The sequence below is a fragment of the Elephas maximus genome, chromosome 2, assembly GCF_024166365.1.
Source record: "Elephas maximus indicus isolate mEleMax1 chromosome 2, mEleMax1 primary haplotype, whole genome shotgun sequence".
Lineage (NCBI taxonomy): Eukaryota > Metazoa > Chordata > Mammalia > Proboscidea > Elephantidae > Elephas > Elephas maximus.
In genome coordinates, this window is record NC_064820.1 from 129,008,557 (window position 1) to 129,019,287 (window position 10,731).

Genomic DNA, 10,731 nt, shown 5'->3' on the forward strand with positions numbered 1-10,731 from the left:
GCATAGTAAATAAAACACAGGTAAACATTTTTCTGGTATTTTCTGCTTTCAGCTAAGATCCATCTGACATCAGCAATGATATCTCTCTTTCCATATTCTCATCTGAATCTGGCTTGAATTTCTGGCAGTTCCCAGTTGGTGTACTGCTGCAACCATTTTTTAATTATCTTCAGCAAAATTTTACTTGCATGTAATATTAATGATATTGTTTGATAATTTCTGCATTCTGTTGGATCATTTTTCTTTGGAATGGGCACAAATACAGATCTCTTCTAGTTGGTAGGGCAGGTAGCACTCTTCCAAATTTCTTGGCATAGATGTGTGAGCACCTCCAGACCTTCATCTGCTAGTTGAAATATCTCAATTGGTATTCAGTCAATTCCTGGAGCCTTGTTTTTCACCAGTGCCTTCATTGCAGCTTGGACTTCTTCCTTCAGTACCATAGGTTCTTGATCATATGCTACTTCCTGAAATGGTTGAACACGAACCAATTTTTTTTCGTACAGTGACTCTGTGTATTCCTTCCATCTTGTTTTGATGCTTCCTGTGTGGTTCAGTATCTTGCCCAAAGAAACCTTCAATATTGCAACTCGAGGCTTGAATTTTTTTTCTTCAGTTCTTTCAGGTTGAGAGATGACAAGCATGTTCTTCCTTTTTTCTTATCTAACTCAGGTCTCTGCACATTTCATTATAATACTTTATCTTCTCGAGCTGTCCACTGAAATCTTCCGTTCAGCTTTTTTTGTAATTTTTTTTTTCCTATTACTTTAGCTATTCTATGTTTAAGAATGAGTTTCGGAGTCTCTTCTAACATGCATTTTGCTCTTTTCTTCCTCTCCTGTCTTTTTAATATCTTTTTGCTTTCTTCCTGTTTGATGTCATTGCTGTGGTCCTACAACTCATCTGGTCTTCAGTCATTAGTGTAGTCATTAGATGGTCTCTAAATTCAGGTAGGATATACTCAAGGTCCTACTTCAGCTCTCATGGACTTGTTTTAATTTTCTTCACCTTCAGTTTCAACTTGAACTTGCAAATGAGCAACTGATGGCCTGTTCCACAGTCGGCCCCTGGCCTTGTTCCGCTGATGATATTAAACTTCTTCATCATCTCTTTCCACAGATGTAGTTAATTTGATTCCTGTTTATTCCATCCAGCAATGGCTACGTGTATAGTTGCAATTTATGTCGTTGAAAAAAGGTATTTCCAATGAATAGGCCATTAGTCTTCCAAAATTCTACCCTGTGATTTCTGGAGTCTTTTCTATCATGAAGGCCGTATTTTCCAACTATCAATCCTTCTGTGTTTCCAACTTTCACATTCCAATCACCAGTAATTATCAATGCATCTTGACTGCATGTTTGATCAATTTCTGAATACACAAGTTGGTTAAAATCTTCATTTTCTTCATCTTTGCTATTAGTAGTTGGTGTAGCATTGTATTTCAGGATAGATCTCAAAATACTCTCATTGATGATGAACGCAATGCCATTTCTCTTTAATTTGTCATTCCCAGCATAGTAGATCATATGATTGTCTAATTCAAAATGGCCATTACCAGCCCATTTCGGCTCTCTAATGCCTAGGATATCAATCTTTATATGTTCCATTTCATTTCTGATGATTTTCAATTTTCATAGATACGTACTTTGTACATTCCACATTCCAATTATTAATTGATGTTTGCAGCTGTTTCTTCTCATTTTGAGTTGTGCAATGTTAGCAATTTACTCCATCCACATCATTAAGGTCAATTTTATTTTGAGGAGGCAGCTCTTCTCCAATCTATTTTGAGTGTCTTTCAACTTGAGGGGCTTGTCTTCTGGCACTATATCAGACAATGTTCCACTGCTATTCATAAAGTTTTCACTGGCTAATTTTTTTAGACGTAGAGAGCCCGGTCCTTCTTCTAGTCCATCTTAATCTGGAAGCTCTGTCCACCATGGTAACCCTAATGGATTTGAAATACTGGTGGCATAGCTTCCAGCACCACATCAATACCCAGGAAACCACAGTAGGACAAAATGACTGATGAGTGTTGGATTTTGCCCATAGAATCCTTCTATAATACAACTTTAGATTTGAATTTTTTCTTCAGTTCTTCCAGTTTGAGAAATGCCAAGCACTTTCTTCCCTTTTGGTTTTCTAACTCTAGGACTTTACACGTTTCATTATATACTTTATTTCATCTTCTCAAGCTGCTCTTTGAAATCTTCTATTCAGCTCTTTTACTTCATGTCTTCCTTTCACTTTAGCTACTCTCTGTTCAAGAGCAAGTTTCGAATTCTCTTTTGACATGCATTTTGGTCTTTACTTTCTTTCCTGTCTTTTAAATGACTTTTTGCTTTCTCCATGTATGATGTCCTTGATGTTACCCCACAATTCGTCTGGTCTTTGGTCAACCGTGTTCAATGTGTCAAATCTGTTCTTAAGATGGTCTCTATATTTAGGTGGGATATACTTAAGGTCGCACTTTGTCGCCCATGGACTTATTTTCATTTTCTTCAACTTTGAGTTGAACTTTTGTATGAACAATTGATGGCCTATTCTGCAGTCAATCTCCAGCCGCTCGTCTGTTAGTTTGTTGTACAGTAGTGGATTATGAGTTCCTGTGATGCTGGAAGCTACACCACTGGTATTTCAAATATCAGAAAGGTCACCCATGGTGGACAGGCTTCATTATAGCTTCCAGATGAACCCAGACTGGGAAGAGGAACCTGGCAATCTACTTTTGAAAAAACTGGAAAGTGAAAACCTTATGAATAGCAGCAGAATACTGTCTGATATAGTGCCAGAAGATCGAGCCCCTCAGGTTGGAAGACACTCAAAATACAACTGGGGAAGCACTGCCTCCTCAAAGTAGAGTTGACCTTAATGATGTGAATGGAGTACAGCTTTCAGGGCCTTCATTTGCTGATGAGGCACAACTCAAAATGAGAAGAAACTGCTGCAAACATCCATTAATATTTGGAAAATGGAATGTATGAAGTATGAATCTAGGAAAATAGAAAGTTGTCAAAAATGAAATAGAACGCTTGAAGATTGATATCTTAGACATTAGTGAGCTGAAATGGACTGGTATTGGCCATTTTGAATTAGGCAATCATATGACCTATGCTGGGAATCACAAATTGAAGAGGAACGGCATTTCATTCATCATCAGAGAGAACATTTCAAGAACTATCCTGAAGTACAACACTGTCAGTGATAGGATAATATTCTTATGCCTAAGAGGAAGACCAGTTAATAGGACTATTAATCAAATTTATGCACCAACCACTAATAGCAAAATGGAAGAAACTGTAGATTTTTACCAACTTCTGTAGTCTGAAATTGATTAAACATGCAATCAAGATGCATTGATAATTACTGGTGATTGGAATATGAAAGTTGGAAACAAAGGGATCAGTAGTTGGCGATAGAAATAACACAGGAGATTGCGTGACAGAATTTGGAAGACCAACAACCTATTCATTGGAAATATGTTTTTTTGTTTCTTTTTTTTTTTTTGTCAGTTCTACTTTTTACCATCGCAATTACAATTCAGCTGTGCAGCCCTATCCTTAATGTGATTTTCCTATCATCATTAACCCCATTTTTCCCCTTACTCCCACCCCTGGTAGCCACTAAGAAACTTTGGTCTCAAATTGCTGGGCTGAGGGCTGAGGGGTACGTGGTCCTGAGTGACATCTAGCTCAATTGGCATAACATAGTTTATAAAGAATATGTTCTACATTCTACTTTGGTGAGTAGCACCCAGGGTCTTAAAAGCCGTGAGCAGCCACCTAAGATACTCTACTGGTCTCACCCTTTCAGGAACAAGGTAGAATGAAGAAAACTAAAGAGACAAGGGAAAGATTAGTCCAAAGGACTAATGGGCCACATCTACCACGGCCTCTACCAGGCTGAGTCCAGTACAAGCAGATGGAGCCTGCTACCACCACTGACTGCTCTGACAGGGATCAGAACAGAGGGTCCCGGACAGAGCTGGAGAAGAATGTAGAACAAAATTCTAACTCAAAAAGAAAGACCAGACTGGAGAAACCCTCAAAGTGTGGGTCCCTGGACACCCTTTCAGCTCAGTAATGAGGTCACTCCTGAGGTTCACCCTTCAGCTAAAGATTGAACAGTCCCATGGAACAAAACAAGACTAAAGGGTAGCACCAGCCCTGAGACAGGGACCGGAAGGCAGGAGGGAACAGGAAAGCTGGTAGTAGGGAACCCAAGGTTGAGAAGGGAGAGTGTTGACATGTCATGGGGTTGTTAACCAATGTGATAGCACAAGGTGTGTACTAACTGTTTAAGGAAAAACTAGTTTGTTCTGTAAACCTTCATCTGAAGTACAATTAAAAAAAAAAAAAAAACCTTTGGTCTGTGTGCATTTTCCTTTTCTTATTTTTATATAGTGAGGCCATACAATATTTGTCCTTTTGTGATTGTCTTATTTCACTCACCATAATGTCTTCAAGCTCCATACATATTGTAGGTGTATGAATAATTCATTTTTCCTACTGGCTGTGTAGTACTCCAATTGTATGTATTTGCCAAGATGGGCATTTAGGTTGTTTCTAACATTTGGCTGTTCTGAATAGTGCTGCAATGAACACTTGAGTACAAGTCTCTTTTTGAGTCTCTGCTTTCATGTCTTTTGGGTATATACTGGGAATTGCTGGGTCATATGGTAGGTAGTTCTATTTTTAGTTTTTTGAGGAACTGTCACACTGTTTTCCATAGTGGCTGCAGCATTTTGGATTCCCACCAGCAATAGATAAGGGTTCCAATTTCCCCACATCCTCGCCCACATTTGTTATTTTCGTTTCTTTCTTTCTCTCTCTCTTTCCTTTCCTCCCTCCCTCCCTCCTTCCTTTCTTTCTTTTTCTTCCTTTCTCCCTCCTTCCTTTCGTACTCCTTCTGTCCCTTCCTCCCTCCCTCCCTCCCTCCCTCCTTCCTTCCTTCCTTTCTTTCACTCTCCCTCCCTCCCTCCCTCCCTTTCTTTTTTTAATCTTAGCCATCCTAAAAAAATGGGAGTGAAATGGGATCTCATTGTGTTTTTTGATTTGCATCCTCTGATGGCTAATGACACTGAGCATCTTTTTATGTTTCTGGTGGCCCTTTGAATATCTTCTTTGGTGAAATGTCTATTAATGTCTTTTGCTCATTTTATGATTGGGTTCTTTGTCTTTTTGTTGTTAAGTTGTAGATGTTTTGTATATATTTTGGTTATCAGATTCTTGTTGGATGTATGGTTTCCAAAGATATTCTCCCAGTCAGGAGCTTGTCTTTTTACTTTTTTTGGTAAAGTCTTTTGATGAAAAAAGTTTTCAATTTTTATGAGATCTTATTTGTTTATTTTGTCTTTTGTTGTTTGTGCTTTTGTTATATTAGGTAATCCATTGTTGAAAGCTAGGTGTGATGGCATTGCCCCTGCTTGTTCTTCTAAGAGATTGGTATTGCCATTCTTATACTTTCTTGATTACTGTTTGCTTGATTTTTTTTTACATCATTTGATTTTTAATATATTTATGTCTTTGTGTCTAAGGTGTGTCTCTTGTAGATACCATATTGATGGATTTTTTTTTTTAATCCATTCTGCCACTCTGTGTTTCCTTACAGGTGCATTAAAGCCATTTACATTCAGTGTACCTATTGATAGGTATAAGTTTATTGCTGTCATATTATTGTACTTTTTTTTTTTGTGGTGCTGATGTTTTGTTACTTTTACCTTCTTGTGCTATATTCCTTCTGTTTGTGAACTTTCTTTTCTCTTCTTTCATAATTACAGATTTTGTTTTTACTAAGTCTTTCTGTTTTTCTTCTTTTTTATTCTAATGAGCAGTTTTGTTAGCTTTCTTTGTGGTTACCTTTAAATTTACCCTTATCTTCCTAAGTTTTAACCAGTCTTTTATTACTAGACGCCTTGACTTCTCTATTTCAAAGTTCTATACCTACACCACTTATTCCTCCTTTTCTTTTCTTTTTTTTTTTTATTGTACTTTAGATGAAGGTTTACAGAACAAACTAGTTTCTCATCAAACAGTTAGTATACACATTGTTCTATCACTTTGGTTAACAACCCCATGACATGTCAACACTCTCCCTTCTCAACCTTTGGTTCCCTGCTACCAGCTTTCCTGTTCCCTCCTGCCTTCCGGTCCCTGTCTCAGGGCTCGTGTTCCCTTTAGTCTTGTTTTGTTCCATGGGACTGTTCAATCTTAAGTTGAAGGGTGAACCTCAGGAGTGACCTCATTACTGAGCTGAAAGGGTGTCCAGGGACCCACACTTTGAGGGTTTCTCCAGTCTGGTCTTTCTTTTTGAGTTAGAATTTTGTTCTACATTTTTCTCCAGCTCTGTCTGGGCCCCTCTGTTCTGATCCCTGTCAGAGCAGTCAGTGGTGGTAGCAGGCACCATCTAGTTGTACTGGACTGAGCCTGGTAGAGGCCGTGGTAGATGTGGCCCATTAGTCCTTTGGACTAATCTTTCCCTTGTCTCTTTAGTTTTCTTCATTCTACCTTGTTCCTGAAAGGGGGAGACCAGTGGGGTATCTTAGGTGGCTGCTCATGGCTTTTAAGACCCTGGGTGCTACTCACCAAAGTAGAATGTAGAACACATTCTTTATAAACTATGTTATGCCATTTGAGCTAGATGTTCCCCGAGACCATGTTCCCCACACTCCTCAGCCCAGCAACGCAGTCCCTCAGGGAGTTTAGATGTGTCTATGGAGCTAAAAAAAAAAAAAATTTTTTTTTTTTTATGGAGCTACCATGATCCTGCCTTGTATTGGTTGTGATGGCTTCCCCAGTATTGTGTACTGTCTTACTCTTCACCAAAGTTTCCACTTATCTATTGTCTATTAAGTGTTTTTCCATCCCCACCTCTCCCCTCCCTCATAACCATCAAAGATTGTTTCTTTTTATATGTAAACCTCTTCTTGAGTTTTTACAGTAGTGGTCTCATACAATATTTGTCCTTTTGTGATTGACTTATTTCACTCAGCATAATGCCCTCCAGATTCATCCATGTTATGCGGTGCTTCACAGATTCGTCATAGTTCTTTATCGCTATGTAATAGCCCATTGTGTGTATGTACCATAGTTTGTTTATCCATTCATCTGTTGATGGGCATCTAGGTTGTTTCCATCTTTTTGCTATTGTGAACAATGCTGCAATGAACATGGGTGCACATATGTCTGTTCGTGTGACGACTCTTATTTCTCTAGGATATATTCCTAGGAATGGGATTTCTGGATCATATGTATTCTACCTCTAGCTTTCTAAGAAAGTGCCTTATCGTTTTCCAAAATGGTCGTATCATTCTGCATTCCCACCAGTAGTGCATAAGAGTTCCAGTCTCCCCGCAGCCTCTTCAACATTTGCTATTTACTGTTTTATTGATTTGTACCTGTAGCACTGGGGTGAGATGGTATCTCATTGTGGTTTTGATTTGTGTTTCTCTAATGGACAGAGATCATTAGTGTCTCATTGTGGTTTTGATGTGCTTTTCTCTAATGGCTAGAGATCGTGACCGTTTTCTCATGTGTCTGTTGGCCACTTGAATATCTTCTGTGGTGAAGCGTCTGTTCATTTCCTTTGCCCAGTTTTTGATTGGATTACTTGTCTTTTTGTTATAGACACATTGGATTTTCTTGTAGATTTTAGAGATTAGACCTTTGTCTAACTTGTAACAGACAAAAATTTTTTCCAGTCTGTAGGTTCTCTTTTTACTCTTTTTGCTGAAGTCTTTTGATGAGCATAAGTGTTTAATTTTTAGAAGATCCCAGTTATCTAGCTTGTCTTCTGGAACTTCTTTGTTATTGGTTGTAGTTTGTATCCTGTTAATGCCGTGTATTAGGACCTCTAGCATTGATCGTATTTTTTCTTCTATAAGCTTCATAGTTTTGGGCTTTATATTTAGGTCTTTGATCCATTTTGAGTTAGTTTTTGTATATGGTATGAGGTATGGGTTCTGATTCATTTTTTTGCAGATGGACATCCAGTTTTGCTGGCACCACTTGTTACAAAGATTGTCTTTTCCCTATTTGAGGGACTTTGGGCCCTTTTCGAAGATCAGGTGACCATAGGTGGATGGATTTACATCTGGGCTCTCAATTTGGTTTCACTGGGCAATGCGTTTGTCATTGTACCAGTACCAACCTGTTTTTACTACTGTATCTGTATAGTAGGTTCTGAGGTCAGATAGTGAGAATCCTCCTACTTTATTCTTCTTCAATAGTGCTTTACTTATCTGGGGCTTCTTCCCTTTCCATATAAGTTTTTCCATATCTTTAAAGAATGTTTTTGGTATTGGATCAGGAATTCATTGTACTTGCAAATCACATTGGGTAGAATTGTCATTTTCACAATGTTGAGTCTACCTATCCATGAGCATGGTATGCTTTTCCATTTATGTAGATTTCTTCGTTTCCTGCAATAGTGTTTTGCGGTTTTCTTTGTATAGACCTTTTACATCCCTGGTTAGATTTATTCCCAAGTATTTTATTTTTTTAGGGGCTATTATAAATGGTATTGTTTTCCTGATTTCATTTTCATCATTTTATTAGTGCTTTTTGTATTTTTATATGTTTATCTTATACCCTGCTAGCCTGCTGAGTCTTTCTATTAGTTCCAGCAGCTTTCTCATGGAGTCTTTTGGGTTTTTTATGTATAGTACCATGTCATCTGCAAATAGGGACAGTTTTACTCCTTTATTACCAATTTGGATGTTCTTTTTTTTTTTTTTTTATGCCTTAACACTCTAGCTAGGACTTCCAACACGATGTTACACAGGAGTGGTGATAAAGGGCATCCTTGTCTTGTTCCTGTTCTCAAGGGGAACGTTTTCAGCCTCTCTCCATTAAGAATGATGTTGGCTGTTGGTTTTGCATATGTGCACTTCATTGTGTTGAGAACTTTTTCTTCTGTGCCTATTTTATTAAGAGTTTTTATCAGCAATGGCTGTTGGACTTTGTCAAATGCTTTTTCTGAGTCGACTGAGATGATCATGTGATTCTTTCATTTTATTTATATAGTGGATTATGTTGATTGATTTTTTTAATGTTGAACCATCCTTGCATACCTGGTATGAATCCTACTTGGTCATGGTGTATTATTTTTTTGATATGATGCTGAATTCTATTGGCTAGAATTTTATTGAGAATTTTTGCACATATAGTCATGACAGATATTGGTCTGTAATTTTTTTTGTGTGTGGTGTCTTTGCCTGGTTTTTCTATCAGGTTATGATGGCTTCATAGAATGAATTCGGAAGTATTACTTCCTTTTCTATGTTCTGAAATAGTTTGAGTAATACTGCTATAAGCTCTTCTCTGAATGTTTGGTAGAATTCTCCAGTAAAGCCATCTGGGCCAGGGTTTTTTTGTTTGGGATCTCTTTTATTACCTTTTCAATCTCTTCTCTTGTTAGGGGTCTGTTCAGATTTTCTATATCATTTTCGTGTTAGTTTGGGTAGGTAGTGTGTTTCTAGAACTTTGTCCGTTTCCTCCAGGTTTTCAAATTTGTTGGAGTATAGTTTCTCATAATACTCTGTTATGATCCTTTTTATTTCAGTTTGGTCTGTTGTAATGTCCCCTATTTCATTTCTTATTTGGGTTATTCACATTCTCTCTTGTTTTTCTTTTGTCATTTGGGCCAGTGGTTTATTGATTTTGTTGATCCTTTCAAAGAATCAGCTTCTGGTTTTGTTGATTCTATTGTTTTTCTATTCTCTATTTCATTTATTGCTGCTCTGATCTTTATTATTTCCTTTCTTCTGGTGGCTGTCAGCTCCTTTTACTGTTCTTACTATTTGTTCAAGTCACGTGGCTAATGTTTTTATTTTGTCCCTTTATTCTTTTTTAATGTGTGCATCTATTGCTATAAATTGACCTCTGAGGACTGCCTTTGCTGTGCCCCAAAGGTTTTGGCATGATGTGTTTTCATTCTTGTTTGATTCTAGGAATTTTTTGACTCCATCTCTGATTTCTTCTATTACCCAGTACTTTTTAAGTAGGGTATTATTCAGTTTCCATGTAATTTTTTTTTCCTTACTCTTCATGTTGTTAATCTCTACTTTGATGACATTGCAGCCAGAGAAGATACTTTGTGTTATCTCGGTGTTTTGGATTTTGTTGAGAGTTCCTCTGTGGCCCAAGATATGGTCTATTGTGGAGAAAGTTCCATGTGCATTGGAGAAGAATGTGTATCTTGCAGCTGTTGAGTGGAGTGTTCTATATATGTCTATGAGGTCAAGTTGGCTGATTGTGCTCTTTAGGTCTTCTGTATCTTTGTTGAGTTTCTTTCTAGATGTTCTGTCCTTTACCAACAGTGGTGTGTTGAAGTTTTCTACTATTATTGTGGAACTGTCGATTTCTCTTTTCAGTGCTGTTAGAGTTTATTTTATGTATTTTGGAGCCCTATCATTTGCTGCATACATGTTTATTACGGTTCAGTCTTCATGATGGATCATCCCTTTAATCATTATATATTGCCTTTTTTTGTCTTTTATGGCAGATTGTGTTTTAAAGTCTACTTTATCTGATATTAGTATCGCCACTCCTGCTTTTTCAGTAGTTATTTGCTAGAAATATTTTTTTCCATCCTTTGATTTTTAATACATTTACATCTTTGTTTCTAAGGTGTGTCTTTTGTAGACAGCATATTGATGGATCCAGCATATTGATAGATCCTGTTTTTTTAATCCATTCTGTCACTCTCTATCTTTTTATGGGTGCATTTAGG